Here is a 16,849-nt window from a genome sequence, read left to right as displayed (position 1 = left end):
CATGACTCTGATGATCATACAGACACAAACCCTCAAATCAACCCTAGGGAGAAGCCAACTCAGCGTGGCATTGGCCTGTTATGCCCCGTTGGCCTAACCTAACCCTAGGATGCTCATTCAGACTTCCTTCACCGGTGGCCTGGCCCGGTAGCCCTCCAGCTGGGGACTCCTTTTTCACAACGCAGGACTCTGGGTGCCACCCACGAGGAAACTGTGCCATTTGGCCCTGTGCAGGACCCAGGTGGTGGGAGAATTCTGCCAGCCCCATAAAGCCACCCACACTTTCCTAGGACCCCCACACCACTATCCCGGAGCATGATGGGCCAGCAGATATACTCCCTCAATTAAGCCCTGTGGAGAGCCTAACTGCAATGGGAAATCAGGTCTGCCATTCTCCCAGAGCCAAACCCTAACCTTTGGTTGTGTGTTCAGGCTCTGGACCCCAGAGGCTTGACACCCAGGTCCTCCCATGGATGGGAGCATCAGACTGTCAGAAGGACTCAGCCTCTCAGTCAGGAACAAACCCTTTCATTCCGTGCTATCCAATACCCTGAGAGACGAGGAAACCAGCATGTCTCCTAAGGCCGTCCTTCCCTCTTTGCCCCTCCATGACAAAACCCCACAGCCTGAGTAGCCTCCTGAGTCCTACCCTCAACTCAGTGCCTGGGTGAGCCCATATCTGAGTTGTCAGATCCAACATGCCTGTCCCTAAGACATAACCCTAACCCTATCACTAACCCTAACCCTAACCCAAAGCCTAGGTCGGGTGCTCAGGCTTCTGTCCTCAGAGGTCTGGTTCCCAAACACTCCAGATGGGGGAACTCTGACTTACATGGCACATTTGCACTTGATCCAAAAGAAAGCATGCCCTTTAGAAATGAGCTGAAATGGCAGAGCAGTAGAAATCCACACCATCCTGGGTCCACCACACCACCATCCCGGAGCCTGATGATCCTCCAGAGCTACGCCCTAAACTGAGTCCTGTGGGGAGCCTGACTCTGCACTGACAAATCAGTCCTGCCATTCTCCTAGATCCAAACCTTAAACCTAGGTTGGGTGTTCAGGCTCTGGTCCCCAGAGGCCTGACACCCAGATCTTCCCATGAATGGGAGCATCGGGCTGTCAAAAGTAATCAGCCTCTCAGCCAGGAACAAACCGTTTCATTCCATGCTTTCCAATACCCTCGGAGACTTAGAAATCAGCATGATCCCCTGAGTCCATTCCCAACCTCTTTGCCCCTCCAGGCCAAAAACCCAGGGCCTGAGGAGCCTCCTGAGTCCCGTCCTCAACTGAGCCCTTGGATGTGCCCATATCTGTGTTGCCAGATCCGACATGCCTTGTCCCTAAAACATCACTCTAACCCTTACCCTAACCCTATCCCTAACCCAAAGCCCAGGTCGGGTGCTCAGAGGCCTGGTTCTCAAACTCTCCAGGTGGGTGACTCCTGAGCTGCACCACACAATTGCACTTGATCCCAATAGGAAAGCATGCCCTTTAGAAATGAGCTGAACCCTCAGAGCAGGAGAAACATGCATCCATCCCTTGGGCCACAGCCACATTAAGCGCCCACATGACCATGAACCAGGAATCTGACAATCCTACAGACACAAGCTCTCAACTAAGCCCTAGGGAGAGGTCTCCTCAGTGATTGCATATCGGGCCAGCCATGCCCCGTCAGCCTAACCCTAACCCTAGGGTGCCTATTCAGACTTCGTTCCCTGTGACCTGACCCGGTAGCCCTCCAGTTTGGGGACTCCTTCACAACGCAGGAATCTTGGTGCCACCCAGGAGGAAACTGTGCCATTTGGCCCTGTTCAGGACCCTAGTGGGGGGATAAACCTGTTTCACCGTTAAGCCATCCATACCTTCCTAGGATCCCCATACCACCATCCCGGAGCCTAAGGGGCTGTCCATGCTCTGCTCTTAACTAAGCCCTATGGAGAGCCTGACTCTGCACTGACAAATCAGGTCTGCCATTCTCCCAGAAGTAAATCCTAACCCCAGGTTGGGTGTTCTGGCTCTGGACCCCAGAGGCCTGACACCCAGTTCCTCCCATAAATAGGAGCATCAGACTGTCAGAAGGACTTAGCCTTTCAGCCAGGAACAAACCATTTCATTCCCTGCTATCCAATACCCTCAGAGACTTAGAAATCAGCATGATCCCCTGAGGCCATTCTGACACACTTTGCCCCTCCAGGCCAAAACCCAACCCCTGAGGAGCCTCCTGAGCCCCTCCCTGAACTCAGGCCTTGGGTGAGCCCATATTTGTGTTGCCAGATCCGACATGCCTTGTCCCTCAGACTTAACCCTAACCCTAACCCTAACTCGAAGCCCAGGTCCGATGCTCAGGCTTCCGTCCTCAGAGGCCTGGCTCCAAACTCTCCAGACGTGAGAACCCTGAGCTGCACCGCACAATTGTACTTGATCCCAATAGGAAAGCATGACCTTTAGAAATTTGCTGAACTCGCAGAGCAAAAGAAACCTTCATGCAACCCTTGGGCTTCGGCCACGTTAGGCGCCCACCAGGACCACGAACAGGGGTCTGACGATCCTGCAGACACAAGCCCTCAAATCAGCCCTAGGGAGAGGCCACCTCAGCACAGGTAGATTGGGCCTGCCATGCCCCGTCAGCCTAACCCTAACCCTAGGGTGCTTATTCATACTTCCGTCCCCGGTGGCCTGGCCCAATAGCCCTCCAGTTTGGGGACTCCTTCTTCACAATGCAGGACTCTGGGTGCCACCCACGAGGAAACTGTGCCATTTGGCCCTGTGCAGGACCTTCTTGGTGGGAGAGACCTGCCTGATCCGTAAAGCCACCCACAGCTTCCTAGGATCCCCACACCACAATCTCAGAACCTGATGGACCACCATACAGTGGTCTCAATGTACCCTCTCAACTGAGCCCCGTGGAGAGCTTGACTCTGCACTGATAAATCAGGTCTGCCATTCTCCCAGGGCCGAACCCTAACCCTAGGTTGGGTTTTGTGGCTCTGGACCCCAGAGGCCTGACATCCAGTTCCTCCCATGGATGGGAGAATCATTTGATGGCAGTACTCAGCCGCTCAGCCAGGAGGAAACCATTTTATTGCGTTCTAACTCTGAGCCTCAGATCTGTAGAAATCAGCATGTTCCCCTGGTGTTTTCCCACCAACTTTGCCCCTCCAGGCCAAATGTCCAGGGCCTGATGACCCTCCTGACTCTTGCCCTCAACTCAGACCTTGGGTGAGCCCTTATCTGCGCTGGCAGATTTGACATTCCTTGTCCCGAAGACATATCCCTAACCTTAAACCTAACACTAGCCCTCATAGTAAATCTAGAGCACATTGGGTGTTCAGGTGCCTGACCTTCGCCGCCTCCTCAGCACTGTTGGGGGACCCCTGAGCTGTAACCCATAATGTCACCTGATCCCATTAGGAAATTATTCCCTTTAGAAATATACTGAACCCGCAGTGTTTGGGAAACCTGCATGCTTCCCTGAAGGCACCCCCCACTTCTGCCACCCCCAGACTAGGAACCAGGAGTCTCACAGTCCAGCAGACTCGCGCCCTCAACTCAGGCCTTGGGAGGGTTCACCACAGCACCAGCAGATCAGGGCTGCCATTCCCCTACAACCTAACCCTAACTCTAGGTTGTGTATTGAGGCTTCCATCCCCGGAGGCCTGGCACCCTAGCCCTCTAGATTGGGGACCTCATATTCACAACACAGGACTCTGGCTGCCACCCACGTGGAAACTGTGCCACTTGACCCTGTGCAGAACCCTCTTGGCAGGTGAAACCTCCATGCCATCTAAAGCCACCCACACCTTCCGAGGACCCCCACACCACAATCCTGGAGCCTGATGGGCTGCTGGAGCAATGCCTTCAACTCAGCCATCCGGAGAGCCTGACTCTGCACTGACACATAACGTCATCCATTCTCCCAGGACCAATCCCAAACGCTAGGTTGGATATCCAGGGTGACGTGCAGAGCAGCATGTTCCCCACATTTGTGCCTATAGCTGAAAATGTTCCTCTAGCTCAGAGAACGTAAGTTCTTTGAAGGACATATTCTCTGCAGTGTGCGGTGACCAAAGGCATGTCTCTGTTCAGTGAAACTTCTTCAGTCAGACACCCATTTGTGGCAGTAAGCTGTTGGAACTCACAGTGCTGAAAACATGAAGAGTTGTGTACATGGCCCGAGTCTTGAATGTCCATACGTTTCTCTGAAACGTTCGCTGTCACCACCACACCTGCACTTCATGGCAAGTTCCATGGTGAACCAACAGGTTTGTCTGCGTGCAGAGCATTTTTTCTAATGCTCTAACATACACTTGGAAAGGGAGTTGAGTTTCTGTTTCTGTTTCCCCGCTGTCCTGTTTCTTAACGGCACTCCCTGAGTGAGTCTGCACCTACTTTGGGAAGGGCTTCCATCATTCCATGAAGGAGGTTCAAGTTCTGTGTTCTTTGTCAGAATTAAGGGGCTCACACATCACACAACAATGCATTTTCCTCAGAGTGGCAGGAGGAGGGTTATGTAGAGAGTACTCTCCTCTCAGTGCTCTTTCTCAGAGTCAAGGTCATCCCACCATACAGGTATGTGCAGAACTATCCACGCTGTATGATTCCACATACCACACCATTGGAACCCTTCCCTTTTCGTGAAACCAATCAGTCAAAAACGTCTTGTTTCTCTGAGTTAATTACATGGTCGTTCCCTATCACTTCCACACTCACGTTTGAAGAGGCCGTGTCCCTGCATCAAGAGGTTGGTTCAAAGGTGCATTCTCCGCAGAGTTGCCTGGAGCAGGTTGACGTGTGGAGCAGCTGGTTCCCCACATTTTTCCCATGGCTGAAAAGGCCCCTCTAGCCCAGAGACCGGACGTTCTTTGAAGAATATTTTCTCTGCAGGGTGCGGTGATCATAGGAAGGTCTGTGTTAAGTGAAACTTCTTCAGGCAGACACCCATTTGTGGATGGGTCTTCCCAGTTGAGGAAAGAAGATAGAACAAGAACGGACTCTGGGCAGGTTGGATACTGTGAGTTAGGTGCAGGCCACAGTCTTAGGATACCAAAACGCATATTGGCAGAGCACGACCCATGATCATCCAAACTCTATCCCTGTCAAAAATGCTTCAAACGTCCTGAGGGAAGCATGATTTAGGATGGACTCGTGCCAGTTTTTAGACTCTCGAAACATAGAAGCTGTAGGAACTGACTGTGCTGAAAACACAAAGAGTCATGTACAGGGCCCTAGTCTCGGAGGCCCATACCGGTTACCATAGGAAGATTTGTGTTAGTGAAATTTCTTCAGGCGGACACCCATTCATGGCAGTATCTTACCGGTTGAGGAAAGAACATAGAACAAGGACTGATTCTGGGCTGGGTGGATACTGTGAGTTAAGTGCAGACCAGGGCTCCTAGGCTTCAAAAACATTTATCAGAAGACCACGACTTCTGGTCATCCAAACTGTCTAACTCTGTTTAAAACGCTTCAAACGTCGTGAGGGAAGTGTGCTTTAGGACGGACTCACGACACTTTTGAGACTGTCAAAACATGGAAACTGTTGGAACTGACTGTGTTGAAAACGTGAAGAGTCATTTACAAGGCCCTAATCTCGGACTCCATAATGATGACCATAGGAAGGTCGGTGTTCAGTGAAACTTCTTCAGTCAGATACCCATTCATGACAGTGACTTCCCAGTTGGAGAAACAAAATAGAAGAAGGACGGACAGTAGACAGGTTGGATACTGTGAGTTAGGGACAGGCCATGGTTCGTAGGCTTCCAAAACATATATTTGAAGAACATGACCTCTGGTCCTCCAAACTACCTCTGTCGTAAACGCTTCAAACGTCACAAGTGAAGTGTGCTTTAGGACGGACTTGCAACAGTTTTGAGAATATCAAACATGGAATCTGTAGGAACTGACTGTGTTGATAACAGGAAGTGTCACATCTGGGGCCCTAGTCTGCAGGACCATACCAATGACCATAGGAAGGTCTGTGTTCAGAGAAACTTCTTCAGGTGGACACCAATTTGTGGCAGTGTCTTCCCAGTTGAGGAAAGAAGATAGAACAAGGATGGACTGTGGCAGTTTGGATACTGAGAGTTAGGTGCAGGCCATGGCTCTTAGGCTTCCAAAATGTATATTGGAAGAGCACTGCTTCTGGTCATCCAAATTGTCTACCTCTGTCGAAAACGCTTCTAACACCATGAGGGAAGTGAGGTTTAGGACTGACTCACAACAGTTTTGAGACTGTCAAAACATGGAAACCGTTGGAACTGACTGGGTTTAGAAACATGAAGAGTCGTGTACAGGGCCCTAGTCTCTGACGTCCATTCCGGTGACCATAGGAAGGTCTGTGTTCAGTGAAGTTTCTTCAGGTGGACACCCATTTGTGGCAGTGTCTTCCAAGTTGAAGAAAGAGGATAGGCTGGACATATGAGTTATGTGCAGGCCATGGCTCTTAGACTTCCAAAACGTATATTGGAAGAGCATGACCTCTGGTCATCCAAACTGTTTACCTTGTCAAAAACACTTAAACGTCATTAATTTTGTGTGCTTTAAAATGGAATCACGACAGCTCTGAGACTGTCGAAACGTGGATGCTGTTGGAACTGACTGGGTTTCAAAACATGAAGAGTCACCTACAAGGCCCTAGTCTCGGACTTCCATACAGTGGTCATAGGAAAGTCTGTTTTCAGTGAAACTTCTTCAGGTGGACACCCAATCTTAGCAGTGTCTTCCCAGTGGAGGAAAGAAAATGGAACAAGGACAGACTCCGGGCAGGTTGGATACTGTGATTTAAGTGCAAGCCATGGCTCATAGTATTACAAAATGTATACTGGCAGAGCATGTGGTCATCCAAACTGTCTACCTCTGTTGAAAATGCTTCAAACGTCATGAGGGAAGTGTGCTGTAGGATGGACTCGCAACAGTTTTGAGTCTGTCCAAACATGGAAGCTGTTGGAATTGACTGTGTTGAAAACATGAAGAGTCGCGTCCAGGGCCCTAGTCTCGGAGGACTGTACTGGTGACCATAGGAAGGTCTGTGTTTAGAGAAACTTCAGGAAGACACCATTCATGGCAGTGTCTTCCCAGTTGATGAAAGAAGATAGAACAAGGATGGACTCTGGGCAAGTTGGATACTGTGAGTTTAGTGCAAGCCATGGCTCTTAGACTTCCACAATGCTTATTGGCATAGCAAGACCTGGGGTCATCCAAACTGTCTACCTCTGTTTAAAAAGCATCAAACGTCAGGAGGGAAGTGTGGTGTAGGACTGACTCATGACATTTTTGAGACTGTCGAAACATGGAAGCTGTTAGAAATGACTATGTTGAGAACGTGAGGAGTCGCATGCAGAGCCCTAGTCTCGGATGTCCATACCTATGATCATAGGAAGGTTTGTGTTGAGTGAAATTTCTTCAGGCCAACACCCAATCGTGGCAGTGTCTTCCCAGTTGAGGAAAGAAGATAGAACAAGGATAGACTCAGGGCAGGTTGGATACTGTGAGTTAAGTGCAGGCTACAGCTCTTAGGCTTCCAAAACGTTTACTGGAAGAGCATGATCTGTGGTCATCCCAACTCTCTACCTCTGTCAAAAACACTTCAAATGCCATGAGGGAAGTGAGGTTTAGGACTGACTCACAACAGTTTTGAGACTGTCGAAACATGGAAGCTATTGGAACTGACTGGGTTTAGAAACATGAAGAGTCACGTACAGGGCCCTAGTCTCGGACGTCCATTCTGGTGGCCACAGGAAGGTATGTGTTAGTGAAACTTCTTCAGGTGGACACCCATTCATGGCATTGACTTCCCAGTTGAGGAAAGAAGATAGAACAAGGATGGACTCTAGGATGGTAGGACACTATGAGTTATGTGCAGGCCAAGTCTCCTAGGTTTCCAAAACGTATATTGGCAGAGCACGACCTCTAGTCATCCAAACTGTCTACTTCTGTCAAGAACACTTCAAACATCATGAGGGAATTGTGCTTTGGGACAGACTCGTGACACTCTTGAGATTGTCGAAACAGGGAAGCTGTTGGAACTGACTGGGTTTTAAAACATGAAGAGTTGCGTGCAGGGCCCTAGTCAACACAGTCAGTTCCAACAGCTTCCATGTTTCAAACTGCAGTGACTTGCACTTCCTTCGCAGTTTAAAAATGGCCCAGAGACCATCTTTGCTCTATCTTCTTTCCTGAAGTGAAAAGCCATTGCAACTAAGGTGCACACACCTGAAGGGCATTCCCTAAACCAAGCTTGTTCTAGTGTCACAGCACACTGCAGAGAACAATGTCACTCAATGAACTGGCTCTCTCTGGGCTATAGGGGCATTTCTGGCCATGTGCCAAAACAGACAGAAACGCCTCTCCATGAAACCCGGATCCGGCAAGTTAAGGACTATTTTCAAAGTTGTTGTTTTATTTCAAGGAAATGGCATTGTATACACATTCTGGAAACTACATGGTTTTTAATCCATACTCTGAGGAACACTTTATTTCCTTTTTATGTGAGGGCTTAATCTTACATCTTACCTTCTGCAAATTTCCTTCCTGACAGTTGAATCATTTTCAACAGACGTAGACAGCTCTGTCGTCCATTTTGTACTCTCTGAATATAAGTTTTAGTAGCATAAGAAGAGTGCCATATACTTAATTCATAGTTTCAAATCTGTCCAGAGACAGTCTTTGTACTCTCTTCTTTCCTGACGTGGTAAGCCATTTCAATAGTGTTACTTGCCTCAAGGTCATTCAAAGGAGTTCACTAAATACTCATGTAATTTAGGAGCTCTTTGACACATGGTTTCAACACAGAGTCGCTATGAAAATTTCAACGAAAGGCTTTTAGTAGTCTTATCCATGTAAGATTAAGCCCTCATATCTAAGGGATATGATGTGTTTTCATTTTTGTTGGTTTTGATGAATTGTTTAAATTCTATAATACCTTAGTTGACCCATTCATTCTTTAGCAGCATGTTCTTTAACCTCGAAACATTTGAATACCTTCCAAATGATTTAATCCTTGTTTCAAAACATTGTATTCTTAAACAAATGCAGAGACCATCTCAATCTTTTGGTATTGGTTGAGGCCTGACTTGTGACCCAGTATTTCAACTGTCATGGAGGAAGTTCCACATGCTCCAAGAAGAATGAGTATTCTATTGTTTTAGAATTCAATATATATCTGCAAAGTCCATCTGGGCCAGTATGTCATTCAAAGCCTTGTTTCTTTGTTGATCTTCTGCTAAGATTATCTGTCCATTACTGTGAGTGGGGTGTTGAAGTCTGCTATTCATGTATTATTATCAATATATTTCTTTACTTTGGCCATATGATAGAGAGTCTCTCTGCATCTCTTACTACAATCTTTGGTTTAAAATCCAATTTGTCTGCATAATGGGGTCAGCAATAAGGATTGCTACACCAGTTTTCTTTTAAAGCCATTAGCATAGTAAGTCATTCTCCATACCCTCACTATCAATCTGGAGGTGTGTTTAAGTTTAAAACTCTTCTCTTGTAGATAGTAAGGATCTACAAGGATGTACACTTTGTAGGGTCTACAGGTTGTAAGGTCTATAAGGACGCACCCTGCTTTTTTATCCAATCTGATACTCTGTGTCTTTTAATTGTAGCATTCTGCCCATTTACATTCAGAGTTACTATTGAAAGGTATGAATTTAGTATCATTGTATTGCCTGTAAAGTCTCTGTTTCTGTAATTTGCCTCTGTTTCTTTCTGGTCTGGTATTCTTTTAGTCTCTTTGTGTAAAGAATCACCCTAGTATTTCCTGAAGGGCTGGTTTGGTGGTCATATATGCTTTCAGATTCTGCCTCTCCTAGAAAATTTTTATTTCTCCATGCATTCTGGACGATGGCCTTGCTGGATGAAATATTCTTGCCTGAATGTTCCTCTCATATAGTACACAAAATATGTCTTGCAAGCCCTTTGTGGCCTGCCAACTGTTTGGAGATAAGTCTGATATTATTCTGATGTTCCTCCCTCATTAAGTAAAGAACCTCTTCTCCCCAGCTGCTTTCAGGACAGTTTCTTTGTCTCTAAGATCTGCAAGTTTTACTATTACATGTAAGGATATTGATCTATTTTTATTGACTTTGGGAGGGGTCCTTGTCTGCTTCTTGGACTCACATGCTTTTTTCCTTCCCCAGATTAGGGAAGTTCTCAGCTAAGATTTTCTCAAATATACCTTCTCTCACTCTCTCTCTCTCTGCCCTCTCAGGGATCCTAATAATTTCGACATTGGAATGTTTCATGGCATCATTAATCTCTCCAAGGTTTCCCCACTCCCATGGGCCATTAGTTGTTTTTCCCTCTTTTTTTCAACTTCTTTCCTTTCCATCTTATCCTCTACATCACTTATTATCTCTTCTGCTTCATTTACCCTAGATGTTAGAGGATCCAGTTTATACTGCTTCTCATTCATAGCATTTTTTTAAAGTTTGGCCTGATCCTCCACTTAAGAGATTCTGTATTGCAATGTATGCTTTTTGCTAGCCTACCTATTACCTTTATTATTGCTATCCTGAATTCTATCTCTGACTTATTCTTTATATCTATATCAAATTAGCTCTGTGGCAGAGAACAGTACCTCTGGGTTTGGGTTTTTTTTTTTTTTTCACCTCCTTCTAGTCAATCTGTCCAGAGAATGATGGGTGGGTGAATTGAATGACAGAGTCCAACATGTCAGCCATGACCCAAGCAAGATGTACCTTAGAATAATCCAGAGTGTTTGGGAGGCACCACAGAAAATCAAACAAAGCCACAATGAAACATAAGAATGAAATAAAAATATTTTGAAAAGGGGGAAGGAGGAAAGACTATAATCTCACACGTGGACAAAGCAGGGTGGTCCAATTGTTCCCAAGTGAATTTTGGTCTCTGTGTTAGAAAATATTACATCCCCAAACTACAAGGAATGTAATATATTTGAATATAATGAGGAAAGCACTAAAATGAAGTATATATAAGATATAGATGTGAAAAAATACATGTTAAAAAGCGCCTATCAGATATGTTGGTATAATGAGCATCAAGTTGAAATGGGAAGAATATATGAAGAAAGGAAAAAGAGACACGAGGCATAAGAAGGAAAAAAAGAAAAGGAGAATTTTATCTGGAAAAAAAAAAAAAAAGAAAAGAAAAGACTTGTGAGGCAACACCTGGAGTTCAATATACTATTTTCCCTGGCATTGGAATTTTACAGTCTTGTGGGATCCATAAGTTTGTTGTTCACCTGTTTTTCCAGACTATTTTCTGTGGGAGGGGACTGCTGTGCTGTTTTCTCAGGTATGCCTGCCTGGGTGGAGTTTTCCCACCCCCTAACACAGGGATGGACTCAGTGAAAACCAGTCCTCTGTGTAGCTTTTGGTCCCTGGAGGTTTTTCACACCTTTTCAGAGAATCAGACCAAAAATGGGTCTCACCAAATCTCTGGCCCGGAGCAGAAAGAATGCCATCTTCCCACTCTAATAAAACTTCTGGGACAGTCTTCACTTCTTTATGTGCCCAAACCCACAATATCCCATGGCACACACTCACTGCAACTCTCTCAAAAGTAGTCCCAGGGACCTGGGAGTGCCACTGTCCTGCATTACTCTAAAACTGCAAGTGGCCATGGGTTGGCATACACAACCAAAGCTCTTGGATTATGTCTGGGTACACCCTAATGTTTTTTATGAGCTGCTACCATCCTGCAAGCTTTTGCCTAGTTGTGGGTACAGCTGTTTCATCTCTCTCAGGGGATGATAAATGGACCCCATGTTCCAGTTCTTTTCAGGCTGATCAGGAAAGGAGTGATTACCAACAAGCCTGATTCATGTGACATGAGCTGGGATTCCTCTCCTGGGCTCCCTGACCATAACTTGCTTCCTGTCTCCACTGTTCAGGCACTCTGCTGGTTTAGGCACCCCTGTTCAACCTGTAACCACTTGGATCCTGAGACAACAGTGCCCCACCTAGAATTCTGCCTTTAATTTCCAGATCCACTTTCAGAGAGGGATGTCTTTCACGATAGCTGATTTCTAAGGGTTCTGATTTTGTGCTCTGGTGTTACATCACTTTCCAGGAGGCAACTTATGAAGGCTCCCTCTACTATCTATCTTCCAATATCTCCCTACAGATTCACGATTCTGTACTTCCTATGTTGCAAAAGGCAGTCCATTCTCTGCTTGTAGAAATCCAGATATATGTTACATCTCAGGATGATTTGGTGGGTGTTCCTAATGGTTTGATAGATATTCCGCTAAATGCAGGGACCAGCTGAAATAAGGTCCTCTACATCTCTGCCCTCTTGCCTCCCACACAGATTTTGAAAATTCTTCTATCTTCAGGGAAGAAAACGTTAGTTGAAACACAGTTTCTCCAGTGTTATTTTTATTTTATTTATTTATTTTTTAAATTTCTTTTCAGTGTTCCAGAATTCATTGTTTATGCACCACATCCAGTGCTCTAACATAATATGTGCCTTCCATCTCCAGTGTTATTTTTAGAGTTATTTGTTATATGGCATGTTCCTTAGGCTTCCACACATAAATTTGGAAAGTGCTTTTACTATCATAAAACAAGATGTTAGTTAAAGATGCACAGCAAAGGAAACAGTCAAAAAAACAAAGAGGCAACCCACAGAATGGGAGAAGATGTTTGCAAATGACAGTACAGTCAAAAGGTTGATATCCAGGATCTATAATGAACTCCTCAAACTCAACACACAAAAAACAGATAATCATATCAAAAAAATGAGCAGAAGATATGAACAGACACTTCTCCAATGAAGACATACAAATGGATATCAGACAGATGAAAAAATGTTCATCATCAGTAGCCATCGGGAGATTCAAATTAAAACCACATGGAGATAACACCTTACACCAATTAGAAATGGCCAAAATTAGCAAGACAGGAAACAACATGTGTTGGAGAGGATGTGGAGAAAGGGGAACCCTCTTACACTGTTGGTGGGAATGCAAGTTGTTGTAGCCACTTTGGAGAACAGTGTGAAGATTCCTCAAGAAATTAAAAATAGAGCTCCCCTATGACCCTGCAATTGCACTCCTGGGTATTTACCCCGAAGATACAGATGTAGGGAAAAGAAGGGCCATCTGTACCCCAATGTTTATAGCTGCAATGGCCACGGTCACCAAACTGTGGAAAGAACCAAGATGCCCTTCAACGAATGAATGGATAAGGAAGATGTGGTCCATATACACTATGGAGTATTATGCCTCCATCAGAAAGGATGAATACCCAACTTTTGTAGCAACATGGACGGGACTGGAAGAGATTATGCTGAGTGAAATAAGTCAAGGAGAGAGAGTCAAGTATCATATGGTTTCACTTATTTGTGGAGCATAACAAATACCATGGAGGACATGGGGAGTTAGAGAGGAGAAGGGAGCTGAGGGAAATTGGAAAGGGAGGTGAACCATGAGAGACTATGGACTCTGAAAAACAATCTGAGGGTTTTGAAGGGGCGGGGGGTGGGAGGTTGGGGGAACCAGGTGGTAGGTATTAGGGAGGGCACGTATTGCATGGAGCACTGGGTGCGGTGCAAAATCAATAAATACTGTTATGCTGAAAAGAAATGTAAAAAAAAAAGAAGAAGACTATATAAGGATAATGAGGACAGAAATTAGAAGAATAATGAAAAGAAATAAAGGTTATTATATATATATAAAAGATGCATCCTACACTGACTTGTTTCCCAGAGTTAAGGATATTGCACTTTCCTTAAGCTTTCAAACACACCTTTGATAATGCTTCCATAATCAGGAAAGAAAGTGTTGGTTCAAAGGTTTCTATTTTGGAACACTACATCAAAAACTATTCTTGTTTTTTATGGTGACTAACATAACAAAATTTTTAAAAAGAAAGAAGTTTTCTATACACTATTATTTCTTAGAGTTAAGGATATGGCAATTCCTTATGCTTCCACTCATATTTGAATATGCTTCTATCTTCATGAAACACAACTAGTTGAAAGAGATATTCTACACAGACCTGTTTCACAGAGTTAAGTCTATGACACATTCCCTATGCTTCCACAAATATAATTGAAAATGCTTGTACCTACACGAAGGAAGATTTTAACTGAAAGATGGCTTAAATTGAGTGATTTTTCCATTTTATTATGCTTAACTAACCAATATATGATACATAATTAATTTTGATGTAGTGTTCAATGATTTATTAGTTGTATATAATACCCAGTGCTGCTCATATCACACACCCTCCTTCATTCCCATCATTCAGTTACCCATACCCCCACCCTCCTGTCTTCTTTAACCTTCCATATATTTCCCAGAGTCAAGATTCTCTTGGGGTTTGTCTCCCTCTCTGACTTTTTCCCATTCAGTTTTTCCAACCTTCCCCTATTGTCCTCTGAACTATTCTTTATTTTTCACATATGAACAAAACCATATGATAATTTTCTTTCTCTTCTTAATGTATTGCACTTAGAATTTTTGAAGGATTTGTCCCGCACTATTCTTTTGTCTCCTGTCCCTTAATTCCTCAGCCCTTTAATGGAAGGATGCTTTCCATAACTTTCTCAGAGTTATGTGTATGGCCGTATCCTTTTGCATTCACACACACTTTGGAAAATGCTTGTCTCTCTGCAAAGAAGATGTTGGTTGAAAGACAGTTTCTCCACAGTGTTGTTTTTTAGAGTTCAGTGGATGGCACTTTCACTTCCACACATATATTGATAACATTTCTATCTTCATGAAACAAGATGTGAGTTGAAAGGGGCATTCTAAAGAGATTTGTTCCTCCCTGAGTGAAGTATATTATATGTTCCTCATGCTTTCACACACACATTTGAAAATTCTTCTGTCTTCAGGAATGATGATGTTAGTTGAAACAGTTTCTAATGGCACTTCATTTCATTTTCACGTGTACATTTGAAAAAGTGCCTGTCTTCCTGATACAAGAAGTTGGTTGAAAGTCCCATTCTACATGAACTTGTTTCTCAGTCAAGTATATGTCACTTTACTTGTGCTTTCACATGCAACTTTTAAAACACTCCTGTCTACCTGAAAGATGGTAGTGGAAGTATGATTTCTCTATAGGGTAACATCTCAAGAGTGTTACATATGTGGCAATTTCCTTATGCTATCACACACACTTTTGGAAGTGCTTCCAGCCTCAAGAAAAAAGATATTCATTGAATCTGTTTTTTCCCTACAGTGCTGTTTCATAAAGTTTATTGTGCTTTGTTTGAGCATCCATATGTATATATTTTTTTAAGATTTTATTTATTTATCAGAGAGAGAGATGGGAAGAGAGTGAGCACAGGCAGACAGAATGGCAGGCAGAGGCAGAGGAGAAGCAGGCTCCCTCCTGAGCAAGGAGCCCGATGTGGGACTTGATCCCAGGATGCTGGGATCATGACCCGAGCTGAAGGCAGCTGCCCAACCAACTGAGCCACACAGGCGTCCCCATATGTATATTTGAAATAGTTTCTATCATCATGAAACAAGATTTTAGTGGAAGGATGTATTCAATACAAACTTGTTTCTCAGAGGTAAGTACAGGACAGTATCTTTTTTCTTTCACACACACTGTTTTAAAATTTTTTACTTATTTTTTAAATTTCTTTTCAGTGTTCCAGAATTCATTGTTTATGCACCATACCCAGTGCTCCATGCAGTACATGCCCTCCACAATAACCACCGCCAGGCTCACCCAACTTCCACCCCTCTCCCCTCCAAAACCCTCAGATTGTTTCTCAGAGTCTACAGTCTTTCATGGTTCATCACACACTTTTGAACATGCTTCTACCTTCAGGAAACATGATGTTAGTTGAAATTCAGTTTCTCTCCTGTGTTGTTTCTTAGAGTTATATTTGTGGCACTTTTCTTGTGCTTCCATACATACATCTGAAAACTCTTCTATCTTTGTGAAACCGAATATTCATTCAAAGTTTCCTTCTATACAGACTTGGTCCTCCAAGTCAAGAATATTTCACTTGTACTTATGTTTCAGACACACTTTTGAAAGTACTTTTATCTTCTGAAAAGAAAGAGTTCATTGAAAGACAGTTTCTCTAAAGTGTCATTTCTTAGAGTTAAGTATAGGGCATTTTTTTTTAAGCTTCAAATGACATATTTGAAAATCCTTGTACCTTCACGAATCAACATGTTAGTTCCAAGGTGCATTCTATCTACACAACAAAAGTTTCTTAACATTCACTACATGGCACTTTCTTTATGCATTCACACACACTTTTGCAAATGATTTCACCTTCATTGCAGAAGAGGTGAGTTGAAAGACGGTTTCTATACTGTGTTCTTTCTTAAAGTTCAATGTATGGCACTTTCCATATGCTACAACACATACATTCATTGGAAGACACTTTTATGGTCAAGAAAGAATACGCTCATTAAGAGAGGGTTTCTATACATTGCTCTTTGGCAGAGTAAGTGTATGGCACTTTTCTAATGCTTCCACACATACATGGAGAATCACTCTATCTTCATGAAAGAATATATATATATATTTTGAAGGAGACTATCTACACAGGCTTCTTTCTCAAAGTTAAGTAGATGGTTACTTGCCTTAGGTTTGCATGCATACATATGAAAGAGTTTCTATCTTCATGAACAATCATGTTGGTCAAAAGAGACTTTTTATGAATGAATGGGTCAACCGGGAAATTAAAGAAGAATTGAAAAAAATCATGGAAACAAATGATAATGAAAATACAACGGTTCAAAATCTGTGGGACACAACAAAGGCAGTCTTGAGAGGAAAATATATAGCGGTACAAGCCTTTCTCAAGAAACAAGAAAGGTCTCAGGTACACAACCTAACCCTACACCTAAAGGAGCTGGAGAAAGAACAAGAAAGAAACCCTA

The sequence above is a fragment of the Mustela nigripes genome, chromosome 18 (assembly GCF_022355385.1).
Source record: "Mustela nigripes isolate SB6536 chromosome 18, MUSNIG.SB6536, whole genome shotgun sequence".
Classification (NCBI taxonomy): Eukaryota; Metazoa; Chordata; class Mammalia; order Carnivora; family Mustelidae; genus Mustela; species Mustela nigripes.
This window is presented reverse-complemented; position numbering follows the sequence as displayed.